The sequence below is a fragment of the Schistocerca piceifrons genome, unplaced genomic scaffold (genome assembly GCF_021461385.2).
Source record: "Schistocerca piceifrons isolate TAMUIC-IGC-003096 unplaced genomic scaffold, iqSchPice1.1 HiC_scaffold_1137, whole genome shotgun sequence".
Lineage (NCBI taxonomy): Eukaryota > Metazoa > Arthropoda > Insecta > Orthoptera > Acrididae > Schistocerca > Schistocerca piceifrons.
The window spans coordinates 51,087-68,864 of NW_025726947.1; the positions used below are offsets into that span (position 1 = coordinate 51,087).

At 48.1% G+C, this 17,778-nt stretch overlaps 36 non-coding genes across 36 annotated transcripts; all 36 read left to right on the forward strand.

The window, feature by feature from the left end:
- The first annotated feature begins 143 nt into the window (after positions 1-143).
- Positions 144-216, forward strand: Trnak-cuu. The gene has a single exon. It is a non-coding gene; the product is annotated as a tRNA-Lys (tRNA).
- Positions 217-554: 338 nt separating this feature from the next.
- Positions 555-626, forward strand: Trnat-agu. The gene has a single exon. It is a non-coding gene; the product is annotated as a tRNA-Thr (tRNA).
- A 496-nt stretch (positions 627-1,122) lies between these two features.
- Trnar-ucg lies at positions 1,123-1,195 on the forward strand. Its single transcript has one exon. It is a non-coding gene; the product is annotated as a tRNA-Arg (tRNA).
- A 452-nt stretch (positions 1,196-1,647) lies between these two features.
- Positions 1,648-1,720, forward strand: Trnak-cuu. Its single transcript has one exon. It is a non-coding gene; the product is annotated as a tRNA-Lys (tRNA).
- Positions 1,721-2,052: 332 nt separating this feature from the next.
- On the forward strand, positions 2,053-2,124 carry Trnat-agu. The gene has a single exon. It is a non-coding gene; the product is annotated as a tRNA-Thr (tRNA).
- Positions 2,125-2,623: 499 nt separating this feature from the next.
- On the forward strand, positions 2,624-2,696 carry Trnar-ucg. The gene has a single exon. It is a non-coding gene; the product is annotated as a tRNA-Arg (tRNA).
- Positions 2,697-3,148: 452 nt separating this feature from the next.
- Positions 3,149-3,221, forward strand: Trnak-cuu. Its single transcript has one exon. It is a non-coding gene; the product is annotated as a tRNA-Lys (tRNA).
- A 338-nt stretch (positions 3,222-3,559) lies between these two features.
- Trnat-agu lies at positions 3,560-3,631 on the forward strand. The gene has a single exon. It is a non-coding gene; the product is annotated as a tRNA-Thr (tRNA).
- A 502-nt stretch (positions 3,632-4,133) lies between these two features.
- Positions 4,134-4,206, forward strand: Trnar-ucg. The gene has a single exon. It is a non-coding gene; the product is annotated as a tRNA-Arg (tRNA).
- Positions 4,207-4,658: 452 nt separating this feature from the next.
- Positions 4,659-4,731, forward strand: Trnak-cuu. The gene has a single exon. It is a non-coding gene; the product is annotated as a tRNA-Lys (tRNA).
- Positions 4,732-5,069: 338 nt separating this feature from the next.
- Trnat-agu lies at positions 5,070-5,141 on the forward strand. The gene has a single exon. It is a non-coding gene; the product is annotated as a tRNA-Thr (tRNA).
- A 497-nt stretch (positions 5,142-5,638) lies between these two features.
- On the forward strand, positions 5,639-5,711 carry Trnar-ucg. The gene has a single exon. It is a non-coding gene; the product is annotated as a tRNA-Arg (tRNA).
- A 452-nt stretch (positions 5,712-6,163) lies between these two features.
- Trnak-cuu lies at positions 6,164-6,236 on the forward strand. Its single transcript has one exon. It is a non-coding gene; the product is annotated as a tRNA-Lys (tRNA).
- A 338-nt stretch (positions 6,237-6,574) lies between these two features.
- On the forward strand, positions 6,575-6,646 carry Trnat-agu. The gene has a single exon. It is a non-coding gene; the product is annotated as a tRNA-Thr (tRNA).
- A 496-nt stretch (positions 6,647-7,142) lies between these two features.
- On the forward strand, positions 7,143-7,215 carry Trnar-ucg. Its single transcript has one exon. It is a non-coding gene; the product is annotated as a tRNA-Arg (tRNA).
- A 452-nt stretch (positions 7,216-7,667) lies between these two features.
- Trnak-cuu lies at positions 7,668-7,740 on the forward strand. The gene has a single exon. It is a non-coding gene; the product is annotated as a tRNA-Lys (tRNA).
- Positions 7,741-8,078: 338 nt separating this feature from the next.
- On the forward strand, positions 8,079-8,150 carry Trnat-agu. The gene has a single exon. It is a non-coding gene; the product is annotated as a tRNA-Thr (tRNA).
- A 502-nt stretch (positions 8,151-8,652) lies between these two features.
- On the forward strand, positions 8,653-8,725 carry Trnar-ucg. The gene has a single exon. It is a non-coding gene; the product is annotated as a tRNA-Arg (tRNA).
- A 452-nt stretch (positions 8,726-9,177) lies between these two features.
- On the forward strand, positions 9,178-9,250 carry Trnak-cuu. The gene has a single exon. It is a non-coding gene; the product is annotated as a tRNA-Lys (tRNA).
- Positions 9,251-9,588: 338 nt separating this feature from the next.
- Positions 9,589-9,660, forward strand: Trnat-agu. The gene has a single exon. It is a non-coding gene; the product is annotated as a tRNA-Thr (tRNA).
- Positions 9,661-10,156: 496 nt separating this feature from the next.
- Trnar-ucg lies at positions 10,157-10,229 on the forward strand. The gene has a single exon. It is a non-coding gene; the product is annotated as a tRNA-Arg (tRNA).
- A 452-nt stretch (positions 10,230-10,681) lies between these two features.
- On the forward strand, positions 10,682-10,754 carry Trnak-cuu. Its single transcript has one exon. It is a non-coding gene; the product is annotated as a tRNA-Lys (tRNA).
- Positions 10,755-11,092: 338 nt separating this feature from the next.
- Positions 11,093-11,164, forward strand: Trnat-agu. Its single transcript has one exon. It is a non-coding gene; the product is annotated as a tRNA-Thr (tRNA).
- Positions 11,165-11,666: 502 nt separating this feature from the next.
- On the forward strand, positions 11,667-11,739 carry Trnar-ucg. Its single transcript has one exon. It is a non-coding gene; the product is annotated as a tRNA-Arg (tRNA).
- Positions 11,740-12,191: 452 nt separating this feature from the next.
- Trnak-cuu lies at positions 12,192-12,264 on the forward strand. The gene has a single exon. It is a non-coding gene; the product is annotated as a tRNA-Lys (tRNA).
- A 338-nt stretch (positions 12,265-12,602) lies between these two features.
- Trnat-agu lies at positions 12,603-12,674 on the forward strand. The gene has a single exon. It is a non-coding gene; the product is annotated as a tRNA-Thr (tRNA).
- Positions 12,675-13,171: 497 nt separating this feature from the next.
- Positions 13,172-13,244, forward strand: Trnar-ucg. Its single transcript has one exon. It is a non-coding gene; the product is annotated as a tRNA-Arg (tRNA).
- Positions 13,245-13,696: 452 nt separating this feature from the next.
- Trnak-cuu lies at positions 13,697-13,769 on the forward strand. The gene has a single exon. It is a non-coding gene; the product is annotated as a tRNA-Lys (tRNA).
- A 338-nt stretch (positions 13,770-14,107) lies between these two features.
- On the forward strand, positions 14,108-14,179 carry Trnat-agu. The gene has a single exon. It is a non-coding gene; the product is annotated as a tRNA-Thr (tRNA).
- Positions 14,180-14,675: 496 nt separating this feature from the next.
- On the forward strand, positions 14,676-14,748 carry Trnar-ucg. The gene has a single exon. It is a non-coding gene; the product is annotated as a tRNA-Arg (tRNA).
- A 452-nt stretch (positions 14,749-15,200) lies between these two features.
- Positions 15,201-15,273, forward strand: Trnak-cuu. Its single transcript has one exon. It is a non-coding gene; the product is annotated as a tRNA-Lys (tRNA).
- Positions 15,274-15,605: 332 nt separating this feature from the next.
- Positions 15,606-15,677, forward strand: Trnat-agu. Its single transcript has one exon. It is a non-coding gene; the product is annotated as a tRNA-Thr (tRNA).
- A 499-nt stretch (positions 15,678-16,176) lies between these two features.
- On the forward strand, positions 16,177-16,249 carry Trnar-ucg. The gene has a single exon. It is a non-coding gene; the product is annotated as a tRNA-Arg (tRNA).
- A 452-nt stretch (positions 16,250-16,701) lies between these two features.
- On the forward strand, positions 16,702-16,774 carry Trnak-cuu. The gene has a single exon. It is a non-coding gene; the product is annotated as a tRNA-Lys (tRNA).
- Positions 16,775-17,112: 338 nt separating this feature from the next.
- Positions 17,113-17,184, forward strand: Trnat-agu. The gene has a single exon. It is a non-coding gene; the product is annotated as a tRNA-Thr (tRNA).
- Positions 17,185-17,689: 505 nt separating this feature from the next.
- On the forward strand, positions 17,690-17,762 carry Trnar-ucg. Its single transcript has one exon. It is a non-coding gene; the product is annotated as a tRNA-Arg (tRNA).
- The last annotated feature ends 16 nt before the right edge of the window (positions 17,763-17,778 follow it).

Below are 17,778 nucleotides of genomic sequence, written 5' to 3' on the forward strand. Positions count from 1 at the left end.
GAAATGATTATGAAATAAAAGTGAAGTACGTGACGTGTGTGACGCTAGGAAAACATTAGGCAGCATGGAGAGATTCTGTATGGGACCACCCCACCGAAACGAGAACTGTGTGTCGTGCGACCCGACACGTAGTCACCGACGCAGCCCGGCTAGCTCAGTCGGTAGAGCATGAGACTCTTAATCTCAGGGTCGTGGGTTCGAGCCCCACGCTGGGCGGAACGTAATTTTGTTCCGTTGCAGATGTAAATTACCGTTTCTCTGATCAATGTGACGTAATGGAAATAGCAACTTAAAACTTTGCCTACGTCACCATCAGACGCAAGGAAAGTGTATCTGAAGGTGAAGGTGATTTCGTAGACATGTGTCAAAGACATGTTCTGAAATGTAAGTGGTGTTGGTTGGAGAGCACATCGGTTACGTGTGAGATGTGTAGCCAAGCAGTAATGGTGCGCCATAGCTGCAAATATTAGTCGGTAATATGAAGTGTTGTCAGCTTAAGCCTGATGATCCAGACGAGCGTAAGCACAAAGTACGCAAAACTACCGCTAGGCCGCGCCTCTTTAGCTCAGTGGCAGAGCACTGGTCTAGTAAACCAGGGGTCGTGAGTTCGATCCTCACAGGAAGCAAACGAATTTTCGAAATCAGTTGCGCGTCGTGGCCGTATAGCAAGCAGTATCTGGAACGACGAACAATTAGCAACAGGTGTTTTATTTAGAATTACTCTCAGATGTGATTGAGGCGAATGTCGCAGATAAAGCATTTTCCAAAACGGTACAGCGTAGGGTGGGAGGCGGAGTCTGATTTATATTTTTTACATGTGTTTTTCAAATATCACAGAGCCTCTCGCGAGCGTCGTCGTCGTCGTCGACGCCGCCGCTTCTGCAGAAGTAGCAAATCGCCATCGTAGCAAATGCGGCGAGGGACGCCCTGCCTTCGATTTCGAATGCACAAAGTGTGTGGTCTTGATTCCCAATCTCTACTTGGTCGGTCTCGTAAAGGCTTGAATGTAACGAATGGGTGGGAAGCAGCAAGAGGCAGCGGCTGTGTAGAACGAAAACACAATTCCTCAGCGGTATGAGCGTTTCGAGATGACACGAATGTAAGGAATACTTGGCGGCCAGTGACCGTGTGGCCTAATGGATAAGGCGTCGGACTTCGGATCCGAAGATTGCAGGTTCGAATCCTGTCACGGTCGTGTTTTTCCAATTCTGCAAAAGAAACACACCGTTTTAGTGTAGCTATTGAGCAGTACGAAATCGTCTGAATGTTGCTGTTGTCCATTTCCTGCTTGGAGATGCACTTGAGCTTGATACACACACAGCCAGAACGGTGTTATCTAGCGAAATGGTCGGCTGAGTGCCGTCACCGCGAGTTTTGGCTGGCATTTGCGCATCTAAGACAGCGTCGGAAAGTAACCCGTTCGGCTTCTGAGTCAAATCAAATATGTGTGTTAATTTTGACACCACTAGCGCTGCAGGTTTTCATGCAATTCCTGTACCTCTCAGAAATGATTATGAAATAAAAGTGAAGTACGTGACGTGTGTGACGCTAGGAAAACATTAGGCAGCATGGAGAGATTCTGTATGGGACCACCCCACCGAAACGAGAACTGTGTGTCGTGCGACCCGACACGTAGTCACCGACGCAGCCCGGCTAGCTCAGTCGGTAGAGCATGAGACTCTTAATCTCAGGGTCGTGGGTTCGAGCCCCACGCTGGGCGGAACGTAATTTTGTTCCGTTGCAGATGTAAATTACCGTTTCTCTGATCAATGTGACGTAATGGAAATAGCAACTTAAAACTTTGCCTACGTCACCATCAGACGCAAGGAAAGTGTATCTGAAGGTGATTTCGTAGACATGTGTCAAAGACATGTTCTGAAATGTAAGTGGTGTTGGTTGGAGAGCACATCGGTTACGTGTGAGATGTGTAGCCAAGCAGTAATGGTGCGCCATAGCTGCAAATATTAGTCGGTAATATGAAGTGTTGTCAGCTTAAGCCTGATGATCCAGACGAGCGTAAGCACAAAGTACGCAAAACTACCGCTAGGCCGCGCCTCTTTAGCTCAGTGGCAGAGCACTGGTCTAGTAAACCAGGGGTCGTGAGTTCGATCCTCACAGGAAGCAAACGAATTTTCGAAATCAGTTGCGCGTCGTGGCCGTATAGCAAGCAGTATCTGGAACGACGAACAATTAGCAACAGGTGTTTTATTTAGAATTACTCTCAGATGTGATTGAGGCGAATGTCGCAGATAAAGCATTTTCCAAAACGGTACAGCGTAGGGTGGGAGGCGGAGTCTGATTTATATTTTTTACATGTGTTTTTCAAATATCACAGAGCCTCTCGCGAGCGTCGTCGTCGTCGTCGTCGACGCCGCCGCTTCTGCAGAAGTAGCAAATCGCCATCGTAGCAAATGCGGCGAGGGACGCCCTGCCTTCGATTTCGAATGCACAAAGTGTGTGGTCTTGATTCCCAATCTCTACTTGGTCGGTCTCGTAAAGGCTTGAATGTAACGAATGGGTGGGAAGCAGCAAGAGGCAGCGGCTGTGTAGAACGAAAACACAATTCCTCAGCGGTATGAGCGTTTCGAGATGACACGAATGTAAGGAATACTTGGCGGCCAGTGACCGTGTGGCCTAATGGATAAGGCGTCGGACTTCGGATCCGAAGATTGCAGGTTCGAATGCTGTCACGGTCGTGTTTTTCCAATTCTGCAAAAGAAACACACCGTTTTAGTGTAGCTATTGAGCAGTACGAAATCGTCTGAATGTTGCTGTTGTCCATTTCCTGCTTGGAGATGCACTTGAGCTTGATACACACACAGCCAGAACGGTGTTATCTAGCGAAATGGTCGGCTGAGTGCCGTCACCGCGAGTTTTGGCTGGCATTTGCGCATCTAAGACAGCGTCGGAAAGTAACCCGTTCGGCTTCTGAGTCAAATCAAATATGTGTGTTAATTTTGACACCACTAGCGCTGCAGGTTTTCATGCAATTCCTGTACCTCTCAGAAATGATTATGAAATAAAAGTGAAGTACGTGACGTGTGTGACGCTAGGAAAACATTAGGCAGCATGGAGAGATTCTGTATGGGACCACCCCACCGAAACGAGAACTGTGTGTCGTGCGACCCGACACGTAGTCACCGACGCAGCCCGGCTAGCTCAGTCGGTAGAGCATGAGACTCTTAATCTCAGGGTCGTGGGTTCGAGCCCCACGCTGGGCGGAACGTAATTTTGTTCCGTTGCAGATGTAAATTACCGTTTCTCTGATCAATGTGACGTAATGGAAATAGCAACTTAAAACTTTGCCTACGTCACCATCAGACGCAAGGAAAGTGTATCTGAAGGTGAAGGTGATTTCGTAGACATGTGTCAAAGACATGTTCTGAAATGTAAGTGGTGTTGGTTGGAGAGCACATCGGTTACGTGTGAGATGTGTAGCCAAGCAGTAATGGTGCGCCATAGCTGCAAATATTAGTCGGTAATATGAAGTGTTGTCAGCTTAAGCCTGATGATCCAGACGAGCGTAAGCACAAAGTACGCAAAACTACCGCTAGGCCGCGCCTCTTTAGCTCAGTGGCAGAGCACTGGTCTAGTAAACCAGGGGTCGTGAGTTCGATCCTCACAGGAAGCAAACGAATTTTCGAAATCAGTTGCGCGTCGTGGCCGTATAGCAAGCAGTATCTGGAACGACGAACAATTAGCAACAGGTGTTTTATTTAGAATTACTCTCAGATGTGATTGAGGCGAATGTCGCAGATAAAGCATTTTCCAAAACGGTACAGCGTAGGGTGGGAGGCGGAGTCTGATTTATATTTTTTACATGTGTTTTTCAAATATCACAGAGCCTCTCGCGAGCGTCGTCGTCGTCGTCGTCGTCGACGCCGCCGCTTCTGCAGAAGTAGCAAATCGCCATCGTAGCAAATGCGGCGAGGGACGCCCTGCCTTCGATTTCGAATGCACAAAGTGTGTGGTCTTGATTCCCAATCTCTACTTGGTCGGTCTCGTAAAGGCTTGAATGTAACGAATGGGTGGGAAGCAGCAAGAGGCAGCGGCTGTGTAGAACGAAAACACAATTCCTCAGCGGTATGAGCGTTTCGAGATGACACGAATGTAAGGAATACTTGGCGGCCAGTGACCGTGTGGCCTAATGGATAAGGCGTCGGACTTCGGATCCGAAGATTGCAGGTTCGAATCCTATCACGGTCGTGTTTTTCCAATTCTGCAAAAGAAACACACCGTTTTAGTGTAGCTATTGAGCAGTACGAAATCGTCTGAATGTTGCTGTTGTCCATTTCCTGCTTGGAGATGCACTTGAGCTTGATACACACACAGCCAGAACGGTGTTATCTAGCGAAATGGTCGGCTGAGTGCCGTCACCGCGAGTTTTGGCTGGCATTTGCGCATCTAAGACAGCGTCGGAAAGTAACCCGTTCGGCTTCTGAGTCAAATCAAATATGTGTGTTAATTTTGACACCACTAGCGCTGCAGGTTTTCATGCAATTCCTGTACCTCTCAGAAATGATTATGAAATAAAAGTGAAGTACGTGACGTGTGTGACGCTAGGAAAACATTAGGCAGCATGGAGAGATTCTGTATGGGACCACCCCACCGAAACGAGAACTGTGTGTCGTGCGACCCGACACGTAGTCACCGACGCAGCCCGGCTAGCTCAGTCGGTAGAGCATGAGACTCTTAATCTCAGGGTCGTGGGTTCGAGCCCCACGCTGGGCGGAACGTAATTTTGTTCCGCTGCAGATGTAAATTACCGTTTCTCTGATCAATGTGACGTAATGGAAATAGCAACTTAAAACTTTGCCTACGTGTACATCAGTCGCAAGGAAAGTGTATCTGAAGGTGAAGGTGATTTCGTAGACATGTGTCAAAGACATGTTCTGAAATGTAAGTGGTGTTGGTTGGAGAGCACATCGGTTACGTGTGAGATGTGTAGCCAAGCAGTAATGGTGCGCCATAGCTGCAAATATTAGTCAGTAATATGAAGTGTTGTCAGCTTAAGCCTGATGATCCAGACGAGCGTAAGCACGAAGTACGCAAAACTACCGCTAGGCCGCGCCTCTTTAGCTCAGTGGCAGAGCACTGGTCTAGTAAACCAGGGGTCGTGAGTTCGATCCTCACAGGAGGCAAACGAATTTTCGAAATCAGTTGCGCGTCGTGGCCGTATAGCAAGCAGTATCTGGAACGACGAACAATTAGCAACAGGTGTTTTATTTAGAATTACTCTCAGATGTGATTGAGGCGAATGTCGCAGATAAAGCATTTTCCAAAGCGGTACAGCGTAGGGTGGGAGGCGGCAGTCTGAATTATATTTTTTAGATGTGTTTTTCAAATATCACAGAGCCTCTCGCGAGCGTCGTCGTCGTCGTCGACGCCGCCGCTTCTGCAGAAGTAGCAAATCGCCATCGTAGCAAATGCGGCGAGGGACGCCCTGCCTTCGATTTCGAATGCACAAAGTGTGTGGTCTTGATTCCCAATCTCTACTTGGTCGGTCTCGTAAAGGCTTGAATGTAACGAATGGGTGGGAAGCAGCAAGAGGCAGCGGCTGTGTAGAACGAAAACACAATTCCTCAGCGGTATGAGCGTTTCGAGATGACACGAATGTAAGGAATACTTGGCGGCCAGTGACCGTGTGGCCTAATGGATAAGGCGTCGGACTTCGGATCCGAAGATTGCAGGTTCGAATCCTGTCACGGTCGTGTTTTTCCAATTCTGCAAAAGAAACACACCGTTTTAGTGTAGCTATTGAGCAGTACGAAATCGTCTGAATGTTGCTGTTGTCCATTTCCTGCTTGGAGATGCACTTGAGCTTGATACACACACAGCCAGAACGGTGTTATCTAGCGAAATGGTCGGCTGAGTGCCGTCACCGCGAGTTTTGGCTGGCATTTGCGCATCTAAGACAGCGTCGGAAAGTAACCCGTTCGGCTTCTGAGTCAAATCAAATATGTGTGTTAATTTTGACACCACTAGCGCTGCAGGTTTTCATGCAATTCCTGTACCTCTCAGAAATGATTATGAAATAAAAGTGAAGTACGTGACGTGTGTGACGCTAGGAAAACATTAGGCAGCATGGAGAGATTCTGTATGGGACCACCCCACCGAAACGAGAACTGTGTGTCGTGCGACCCGACACGTAGTCACCGACGCAGCCCGGCTAGCTCAGTCGGTAGAGCATGAGACTCTTAATCTCAGGGTCGTGGGTTCGAGCCCCACGCTGGGCGGAACGTAATTTTGTTCCGTTGCAGATGTAAATTACCGTTTCTCTGATCAATGTGACGTAATGGAAATAGCAACTTAAAACTTTGCCTACGTCACCATCAGACGCAAGGAAAGTGTATCTGAAGGTGAAGGTGATTTCGTAGACATGTGTCAAAGACATGTTCTGAAATGTAAGTGGTGTTGGTTGGAGAGCACATCGGTTACGTGTGAGATGTGTAGCCAAGCAGTAATGGTGCGCCATAGCTGCAAATATTAGTCGGTAATATGAAGTGTTGTCAGCTTAAGCCTGATGATCCAGACGAGCGTAAGCACAAAGTACGCAAAACTACCGCTAGGCCGCGCCTCTTTAGCTCAGTGGCAGAGCACTGGTCTAGTAAACCAGGGGTCGTGAGTTCGATCCTCACAGGAAGCAAACGAATTTTCGAAATCAGTTGCGCGTCGTGGCCGTATAGCAAGCAGTATCTGGAACGACGAACAATTAGCAACAGGTGTTTTATTTAGAATTACTCTCAGATGTGATTGAGGCGAATGTCGCAGATAAAGCATTTTCCAAAACGGTACAGCGTAGGGTGGGAGGCGGAGTCTGATTTATATTTTTTACATGTGTTTTTCAAATATCACAGAGCCTCTCGCGAGCGTCGTCGTCGTCGTCGACGCCGCCGCTTCTGCAGAAGTAGCAAATCGCCATCGTAGCAAATGCGGCGAGGGACGCCCTGCCTTCGATTTCGAATGCACAAAGTGTGTGGTCTTGATTCCCAATCTCTACTTGGTCGGTCTCGTAAAGGCTTGAATGTAACGAATGGGTGGGAAGCAGCAAGAGGCAGCGGCTGTGTAGAACGAAAACACAATTCCTCAGCGGTATGAGCGTTTCGAGATGACACGAATGTAAGGAATACTTGGCGGCCAGTGACCGTGTGGCCTAATGGATAAGGCGTCGGACTTCGGATCCGAAGATTGCAGGTTCGAATGCTGTCACGGTCGTGTTTTTCCAATTCTGCAAAAGAAACACACCGTTTTAGTGTAGCTATTGAGCAGTACGAAATCGTCTGAATGTTGCTGTTGTCCATTTCCTGCTTGGAGATGCACTTGAGCTTGATACACACACAGCCAGAACGGTGTTATCTAGCGAAATGGTCGGCTGAGTGCCGTCACCGCGAGTTTTGGCTGGCATTTGCGCATCTAAGACAGCGTCGGAAAGTAACCCGTTCGGCTTCTGAGTCAAATCAAATATGTGTGTTAATTTTGACACCACTAGCGCTGCAGGTTTTCATGCAATTCCTGTACCTCTCAGAAATGATTATGAAATAAAAGTGAAGTACGTGACGTGTGTGACGCTAGGAAAACATTAGGCAGCATGGAGAGATTCTGTATGGGACCACCCCACCGAAACGAGAACTGTGTGTCGTGCGACCCGACACGTAGTCACCGACGCAGCCCGGCTAGCTCAGTCGGTAGAGCATGAGACTCTTAATCTCAGGGTCGTGGGTTCGAGCCCCACGCTGGGCGGAACGTAATTTTGTTCCGTTGCAGATGTAAATTACCGTTTCTCTGATCAATGTGACGTAATGGAAATAGCAACTTAAAACTTTGCCTACGTCACCATCAGACGCAAGGAAAGTGTATCTGAAGGTGAAGGTGATTTCGTAGACATGTGTCAAAGACATGTTCTGAAATGTAAGTGGTGTTGGTTGGAGAGCACATCGGTTACGTGTGAGATGTGTAGCCAAGCAGTAATGGTGCGCCATAGCTGCAAATATTAGTCGGTAATATGAAGTGTTGTCAGCTTAAGCCTGATGATCCAGACGAGCGTAAGCACAAAGTACGCAAAACTACCGCTAGGCCGCGCCTCTTTAGCTCAGTGGCAGAGCACTGGTCTAGTAAACCAGGGGTCGTGAGTTCGATCCTCACAGGAAGCAAACGAATTTTCGAAATCAGTTGCGCGTCGTGGCCATATAGCAAGCAGTATCTGGAACGACGAACAATTAGCAACAGGTGTTTTATTTAGAATTACTCTCAGATGTGATTGAGGCGAATGTCGCAGATAAAGCATTTTCCAAAACGGTACAGCGTAGGGTGGGAGGCGGAGTCTGATTTATATTTTTTACATGTGTTTTTCAAATATCACAGAGCCTCTCGCGAGCGTCGTCGTCGTCGTCGTCGTCGACGCCGCCGCTTCTGCAGAAGTAGCAAATCGCCATCGTAGCAAATGCGGCGAGGGACGCCCTGCCTTCGATTTCGAATGCACAAAGTGTGTGGTCTTGATTCCCAATCTCTACTTGGTCGGTCTCGTAAAGGCTTGAATGTAACGAATGGGTGGGAAGCAGCAAGAGGCAGCGGCTGTGTAGAACGAAAACACAATTCCTCAGCGGTATGAGCGTTTCGAGATGACACGAATGTAAGGAATACTTGGCGGCCAGTGACCGTGTGGCCTAATGGATAAGGCGTCGGACTTCGGATCCGAAGATTGCAGGTTCGAATCCTATCACGGTCGTGTTTTTCCAATTCTGCAAAAGAAACACACCGTTTTAGTGTAGCTATTGAGCAGTACGAAATCGTCTGAATGTTGCTGTTGTCCATTTCCTGCTTGGAGATGCACTTGAGCTTGATACACACACAGCCAGAACGGTGTTATCTAGCGAAATGGTCGGCTGAGTGCCGTCACCGCGAGTTTTGGCTGGCATTTGCGCATCTAAGACAGCGTCGGAAAGTAACCCGTTCGGCTTCTGAGTCAAATCAAATATGTGTGTTAATTTTGACACCACTAGCGCTGCAGGTTTTCATGCAATTCCTGTACCTCTCAGAAATGATTATGAAATAAAAGTGAAGTACGTGACGTGTGTGACGCTAGGAAAACATTAGGCAGCATGGAGAGATTCTGTATGGGACCACCCCACCGAAACGAGAACTGTGTGTCGTGCGACCCGACACGTAGTCACCGACGCAGCCCGGCTAGCTCAGTCGGTAGAGCATGAGACTCTTAATCTCAGGGTCGTGGGTTCGAGCCCCACGCTGGGCGGAACGTAATTTTGTTCCGTTGCAGATGTAAATTACCGTTTCTCTGATCAATGTGACGTAATGGAAATAGCAACTTAAAACTTTGCCTACGTCACCATCAGACGCAAGGAAAGTGTATCTGAAGGTGAAGGTGATTTCGTAGACATGTGTCAAAGACATGTTCTGAAATGTAAGTGGTGTTGGTTGGAGAGCACATCGGTTACGTGTGAGATGTGTAGCCAAGCAGTAATGGTGCGCCATAGCTGCAAATATTAGTCGGTAATATGAAGTGTTGTCAGCTTAAGCCTGATGATCCAGACGAGCGTAAGCACAAAGTACGCAAAACTACCGCTAGGCCGCGCCTCTTTAGCTCAGTGGCAGAGCACTGGTCTAGTAAACCAGGGGTCGTGAGTTCGATCCTCACAGGAAGCAAACGAATTTTCGAAATCAGTTGCGCGTCGTGGCCGTATAGCAAGCAGTATCTGGAACGACGAACAATTAGCAACAGGTGTTTTATTTAGAATTACTCTCAGATGTGATTGAGGCGAATGTCGCAGATAAAGCATTTTCCAAAACGGTACAGCGTAGGGTGGGAGGCGGAGTCTGATTTATATTTTTTACATGTGTTTTTCAAATATCACAGAGCCTCTCGCGAGCGTCGTCGTCGTCGTCGACGCCGCCGCTTCTGCAGAAGTAGCAAATCGCCATCGTAGCAAATGCGGCGAGGGACGCCCTGCCTTCGATTTCGAATGCACAAAGTGTGTGGTCTTGATTCCCAATCTCTACTTGGTCGGTCTCGTAAAGGCTTGAATGTAACGAATGGGTGGGAAGCAGCAAGAGGCAGCGGCTGTGTAGAACGAAAACACAATTCCTCAGCGGTATGAGCGTTTCGAGATGACACGAATGTAAGGAATACTTGGCGGCCAGTGACCGTGTGGCCTAATGGATAAGGCGTCGGACTTCGGATCCGAAGATTGCAGGTTCGAATGCTGTCACGGTCGTGTTTTTCCAATTCTGCAAAAGAAACACACCGTTTTAGTGTAGCTATTGAGCAGTACGAAATCGTCTGAATGTTGCTGTTGTCCATTTCCTGCTTGGAGATGCACTTGAGCTTGATACACACACAGCCAGAACGGTGTTATCTAGCGAAATGGTCGGCTGAGTGCCGTCACCGCGAGTTTTGGCTGGCATTTGCGCATCTAAGACAGCGTCGGAAAGTAACCCGTTCGGCTTCTGAGTCAAATCAAATATGTGTGTTAATTTTGACACCACTAGCGCTGCAGGTTTTCATGCAATTCCTGTACCTCTCAGAAATGATTATGAAATAAAAGTGAAGTACGTGACGTGTGTGACGCTAGGAAAACATTAGGCAGCATGGAGAGATTCTGTATGGGACCACCCCACCGAAACGAGAACTGTGTGTCGTGCGACCCGACACGTAGTCACCGACGCAGCCCGGCTAGCTCAGTCGGTAGAGCATGAGACTCTTAATCTCAGGGTCGTGGGTTCGAGCCCCACGCTGGGCGGAACGTAATTTTGTTCCGTTGCAGATGTAAATTACCGTTTCTCTGATCAATGTGACGTAATGGAAATAGCAACTTAAAACTTTGCCTACGTCACCATCAGACGCAAGGAAAGTGTATCTGAAGGTGAAGGTGATTTCGTAGACATGTGTCAAAGACATGTTCTGAAATGTAAGTGGTGTTGGTTGGAGAGCACATCGGTTACGTGTGAGATGTGTAGCCAAGCAGTAATGGTGCGCCATAGCTGCAAATATTAGTCGGTAATATGAAGTGTTGTCAGCTTAAGCCTGATGATCCAGACGAGCGTAAGCACAAAGTACGCAAAACTACCGCTAGGCCGCGCCTCTTTAGCTCAGTGGCAGAGCACTGGTCTAGTAAACCAGGGGTCGTGAGTTCGATCCTCACAGGAAGCAAACGAATTTTCGAAATCAGTTGCGCGTCGTGGCCGTATAGCAAGCAGTATCTGGAACGACGAACAATTAGCAACAGGTGTTTTATTTAGAATTACTCTCAGATGTGATTGAGGCGAATGTCGCAGATAAAGCATTTTCCAAAACGGTACAGCGTAGGGTGGGAGGCGGAGTCTGATTTATATTTTTTACATGTGTTTTTCAAATATCACAGAGCCTCTCGCGAGCGTCGTCGTCGTCGTCGTCGTCGACGCCGCCGCTTCTGCAGAAGTAGCAAATCGCCATCGTAGCAAATGCGGCGAGGGACGCCCTGCCTTCGATTTCGAATGCACAAAGTGTGTGGTCTTGATTCCCAATCTCTACTTGGTCGGTCTCGTAAAGGCTTGAATGTAACGAATGGGTGGGAAGCAGCAAGAGGCAGCGGCTGTGTAGAACGAAAACACAATTCCTCAGCGGTATGAGCGTTTCGAGATGACACGAATGTAAGGAATACTTGGCGGCCAGTGACCGTGTGGCCTAATGGATAAGGCGTCGGACTTCGGATCCGAAGATTGCAGGTTCGAATCCTATCACGGTCGTGTTTTTCCAATTCTGCAAAAGAAACACACCGTTTTAGTGTAGCTATTGAGCAGTACGAAATCGTCTGAATGTTGCTGTTGTCCATTTCCTGCTTGGAGATGCACTTGAGCTTGATACACACACAGCCAGAACGGTGTTATCTAGCGAAATGGTCGGCTGAGTGCCGTCACCGCGAGTTTTGGCTGGCATTTGCGCATCTAAGACAGCGTCGGAAAGTAACCCGTTCGGCTTCTGAGTCAAATCAAATATGTGTGTTAATTTTGACACCACTAGCGCTGCAGGTTTTCATGCAATTCCTGTACCTCTCAGAAATGATTATGAAATAAAAGTGAAGTACGTGACGTGTGTGACGCTAGGAAAACATTAGGCAGCATGGAGAGATTCTGTATGGGACCACCCCACCGAAACGAGAACTGTGTGTCGTGCGACCCGACACGTAGTCACCGACGCAGCCCGGCTAGCTCAGTCGGTAGAGCATGAGACTCTTAATCTCAGGGTCGTGGGTTCGAGCCCCACGCTGGGCGGAACGTAATTTTGTTCCGCTGCAGATGTAAATTACCGTTTCTCTGATCAATGTGACGTAATGGAAATAGCAACTTAAAACTTTGCCTACGTGTACATCAGTCGCAAGGAAAGTGTATCTGAAGGTGAAGGTGATTTCGTAGACATGTGTCAAAGACATGTTCTGAAATGTAAGTGGTGTTGGTTGGAGAGCACATCGGTTACGTGTGAGATGTGTAGCCAAGCAGTAATGGTGCGCCATAGCTGCAAATATTAGTCAGTAATATGAAGTGTTGTCAGCTTAAGCCTGATGATCCAGACGAGCGTAAGCACGAAGTACGCAAAACTACCGCTAGGCCGCGCCTCTTTAGCTCAGTGGCAGAGCACTGGTCTAGTAAACCAGGGGTCGTGAGTTCGATCCTCACAGGAGGCAAACGAATTTTCGAAATCAGTTGCGCGTCGTGGCCGTATAGCAAGCAGTATCTGGAACGACGAACAATTAGCAACAGGTGTTTTATTTAGAATTACTCTCAGATGTGATTGAGGCGAATGTCGCAGATAAAGCATTTTCCAAAGCGGTACAGCGTAGGGTGGGAGGCGGCAGTCTGAATTATATTTTTTAGATGTGTTTTTCAAATATCACAGAGCCTCTCGCGAGCGTCGTCGTCGTCGTCGACGCCGCCGCTTCTGCAGAAGTAGCAAATCGCCATCGTAGCAAATGCGGCGAGGGACGCCCTGCCTTCGATTTCGAATGCACAAAGTGTGTGGTCTTGATTCCCAATCTCTACTTGGTCGGTCTCGTAAAGGCTTGAATGTAACGAATGGGTGGGAAGCAGCAAGAGGCAGCGGCTGTGTAGAACGAAAACACAATTCCTCAGCGGTATGAGCGTTTCGAGATGACACGAATGTAAGGAATACTTGGCGGCCAGTGACCGTGTGGCCTAATGGATAAGGCGTCGGACTTCGGATCCGAAGATTGCAGGTTCGAATCCTGTCACGGTCGTGTTTTTCCAATTCTGCAAAAGAAACACACCGTTTTAGTGTAGCTATTGAGCAGTACGAAATCGTCTGAATGTTGCTGTTGTCCATTTCCTGCTTGGAGATGCACTTGAGCTTGATACACACACAGCCAGAACGGTGTTATCTAGCGAAATGGTCGGCTGAGTGCCGTCACCGCGAGTTTTGGCTGGCATTTGCGCATCTAAGACAGCGTCGGAAAGTAACCCGTTCGGCTTCTGAGTCAAATCAAATATGTGTGTTAATTTTGACACCACTAGCGCTGCAGGTTTTCATGCAATTCCTGTACCTCTCAGAAATGATTATGAAATAAAAGTGAAGTACGTGACGTGTGTGACGCTAGGAAAACATTAGGCAGCATGGAGAGATTCTGTATGGGACCACCCCACCGAAACGAGAACTGTGTGTCGTGCGACCCGACACGTAGTCACCGACGCAGCCCGGCTAGCTCAGTCGGTAGAGCATGAGACTCTTAATCTCAGGGTCGTGGGTTCGAGCCCCACGCTGGGCGGAACGTAATTTTGTTCCGTTGCAGATGTAAATTACCGTTTCTCTGATCAATGTGACGTAATGGAAATAGCAACTTAAAACTTTGCCTACGTCACCATCAGACGCAAGGAAAGTGTATCTGAAGGTGAAGGTGATTTCGTAGACATGTGTCAAAGACATGTTCTGAAATGTAAGTGGTGTTGGTTGGAGAGCACATCGGTTACGTGTGAGATGTGTAGCCAAGCAGTAATGGTGCGCCATAGCTGCAAATATTAGTCGGTAATATGAAGTGTTGTCAGCTTAAGCCTGATGATCCAGACGAGCGTAAGCACAAAGTACGCAAAACTACCGCTAGGCCGCGCCTCTTTAGCTCAGTGGCAGAGCACTGGTCTAGTAAACCAGGGGTCGTGAGTTCGATCCTCACAGGAAGCAAACGAATTTTCGAAATCAGTTGCGCGTCGTGGCCGTATAGCAAGCAGTATCTGGAACGACGAACAATTAGCAACAGGTGTTTTATTTAGAATTACTCTCAGATGTGATTGAGGCGAATGTCGCAGATAAAGCATTTTCCAAAACGGTACAGCGTAGGGTGGGAGGCGGAGTCTGATTTATATTTTTTACATGTGTTTTTCAAATATCACAGAGCCTCTCGCGAGCGTCGTCGTCGTCGTCGACGCCGCCGCTTCTGCAGAAGTAGCAAATCGCCATCGTAGCAAATGCGGCGAGGGACGCCCTGCCTTCGATTTCGAATGCACAAAGTGTGTGGTCTTGATTCCCAATCTCTACTTGGTCGGTCTCGTAAAGGCTTGAATGTAACGAATGGGTGGGAAGCAGCAAGAGGCAGCGGCTGTGTAGAACGAAAACACAATTCCTCAGCGGTATGAGCGTTTCGAGATGACACGAATGTAAGGAATACTTGGCGGCCAGTGACCGTGTGGCCTAATGGATAAGGCGTCGGACTTCGGATCCGAAGATTGCAGGTTCGAATCCTGTCACGGTCGTGTTTTTCCAATTCTGCAAAAGAAACACACCGTTTTAGTGTAGCTATTGAGCAGTACGAAATCGTCTGAATGTTGCTGTTGTCCATTTCCTGCTTGGAGATGCACTTGAGCTTGATACACACACAGCCAGAACGGTGTTATCTAGCGAAATGGTCGGCTGAGTGCCGTCACCGCGAGTTTTGGCTGGCATTTGCGCATCTAAGACAGCGTCGGAAAGTAACCCGTTCGGCTTCTGAGTCAAATCAAATATGTGTGTTAATTTTGACACCACTAGCGCTGCAGGTTTTCATGCAATTCCTGTACCTCTCAGAAATGATTATGAAATAAAAGTGAAGTACGTGACGTGTGTGACGCTAGGAAAACATTAGGCAGCATGGAGAGATTCTGTATGGGACCACCCCACCGAAACGAGAACTGTGTGTCGTGCGACCCGACACGTAGTCACCGACGCAGCCCGGCTAGCTCAGTCGGTAGAGCATGAGACTCTTAATCTCAGGGTCGTGGGTTCGAGCCCCACGCTGGGCGGAACGTAATTTTGTTCCGTTGCAGATGTAAATTACCGTTTCTCTGATCAATGTGACGTAATGGAAATAGCAACTTAAAACTTTGCCTACGTCACCATCAGACGCAAGGAAAGTGTATCTGAAGGTGATTTCGTAGACATGTGTCAAAGACATGTTCTGAAATGTAAGTGGTGTTGGTTGGAGAGCACATCGGTTACGTGTGAGATGTGTAGCCAAGCAGTAATGGTGCGCCATAGCGGCAAATATTAGTCGGTAATATGAAGTGTTGTCAGCTTAAGCCTGATGATCCAGACGAGCGTAAGCACAAAGTACGCAAAACTACCGCTAGGCCGCGCCTCTTTAGCTCAGTGGCAGAGCACTGGTCTAGTAAACCAGGGGTCGTGAGTTCGATCCTCACAGGAAGCAAACGAATTTTCGAAATCAGTTGCGCGTCGTGGCCGTATAGCAAGCAGTATCTGGAACGACGAACAATTAGCAACAGGTGTTTTATTTAGAATTACTCTCAGATGTGATTGAGGCGAATGTCGCAGATAAAGCATTTTCCAAAACGGTACAGCGTAGGGTGGGAGGCGGAGTCTGATTTATATTTTTTACATGTGTTTTTCAAATATCACAGAGCCTCTCGCGAGCGTCGTCGTCGTCGTCGTCGACGCCGCCGCTTCTGCAGAAGTAGCAAATCGCCATCGTAGCAAATGCGGCGAGGGACGCCCTGCCTTCGATTTCGAATGCACAAAGTGTGTGGTCTTGATTCCCAATCTCTACTTGGTCGGTCTCGTAAAGGCTTGAATGTAACGAATGGGTGGGAAGCAGCAAGAGGCAGCGGCTGTGTAGAACGAAAACACAATTCCTCAGCGGTATGAGCGTTTCGAGATGACACGAATGTAAGGAATACTTGGCGGCCAGTGACCGTGTGGCCTAATGGATAAGGCGTCGGACTTCGGATCCGAAGATTGCAGGTTCGAATGCTGTCACGGTCGTGTTTTTCCAATTCTGCAAAAGAAACACACCGTTTTAGTGTAGCTATTGAGCAGTACGAAATCGTCTGAATGTTGCTGTTGTCCATTTCCTGCTTGGAGATGCACTTGAGCTTGATACACACACAGCCAGAACGGTGTTATCTAGCGAAATGGTCGGCTGAGTGCCGTCACCGCGAGTTTTGGCTGGCATTTGCGCATCTAAGACAGCGTCGGAAAGTAACCCGTTCGGCTTCTGAGTCAAATCAAATATGTGTGTTAATTTTGACACCACTAGCGCTGCAGGTTTTCATGCAATTCCTGTACCTCTCAGAAATGATTATGAAATAAAAGTGAAGTACGTGACGTGTGTGACGCTAGGAAAACATTAGGCAGCATGGAGAGATTCTGTATGGGACCACCCCACCGAAACGAGAACTGTGTGTCGTGCGACCCGACACGTAGTCACCGACGCAGCCCGGCTAGCTCAGTCGGTAGAGCATGAGACTCTTAATCTCAGGGTCGTGGGTTCGAGCCCCACGCTGGGCGGAACGTAATTTTGTTCCGTTGCAGATGTAAATTACCGTTTCTCTGATCAATGTGACGTAATGGAAATAGCAACTTAAAACTTTGCCTACGTCACCATCAGACGCAAGGAAAGTGTATCTGAAGGTGAAGGTGATTTCGTAGACATGTGTCAAAGACATGTTCTGAAATGTAAGTGGTGTTGGTTGGAGAGCACATCGGTTACGTGTGAGATGTGTAGCCAAGCAGTAATGGTGCGCCATAGCTGCAAATATTAGTCGGTAATATGAAGTGTTGTCAGCTTAAGCCTGATGATCCAGACGAGCGTAAGCACAAAGTACGCAAAACTACCGCTAGGCCGCGCCTCTTTAGCTCAGTGGCAGAGCACTGGTCTAGTAAACCAGGGGTCGTGAGTTCGATCCTCACAGGAAGCAAACGAATTTTCGAAATCAGTTGCGCGTCGTGGCCGTATAGCAAGCAGTATCTGGAACGACGAACAATTAGCAACAGGTGTTTTATTTAGAATTACTCTCAGATGTGATTGAGGCGAATGTCGCAGATAAAGCATTTTCCAAAACGGTACAGCGTAGGGTGGGAGGCGGAGTCTGATTTATATTTTTTACATGTGTTTTTCAAATATCACAGAGCCTCTCGCGAGCGTCGTCGTCGTCGTCGTCGTCGTCGACGCCGCCGCTTCTGCAGAAGTAGCAAATCGCCATCGTAGCAAATGCGGCGAGGGACGCCCTGCCTTCGATTTCGAATGCACAAAGTGTGTGGTCTTGATTCCCAATCTCTACTTGGTCGGTCTCGTAAAGGCTTGAATGTAACGAATGGGTGGGAAGCAGCAAGAGGCAGCGGCTGTGTAGAACGAAAACACAATTCCTCAGCGGTATGAGCGTTTCGAGATGACACGAATGTAAGGAATACTTGGCGGCCAGTGACCGTGTGGCCTAATGGATAAGGCGTCGGACTTCGGATCCGAAGATTGCAGGTTCGAATCCTATCACGGTCGTGTTTTTCCAATTCTG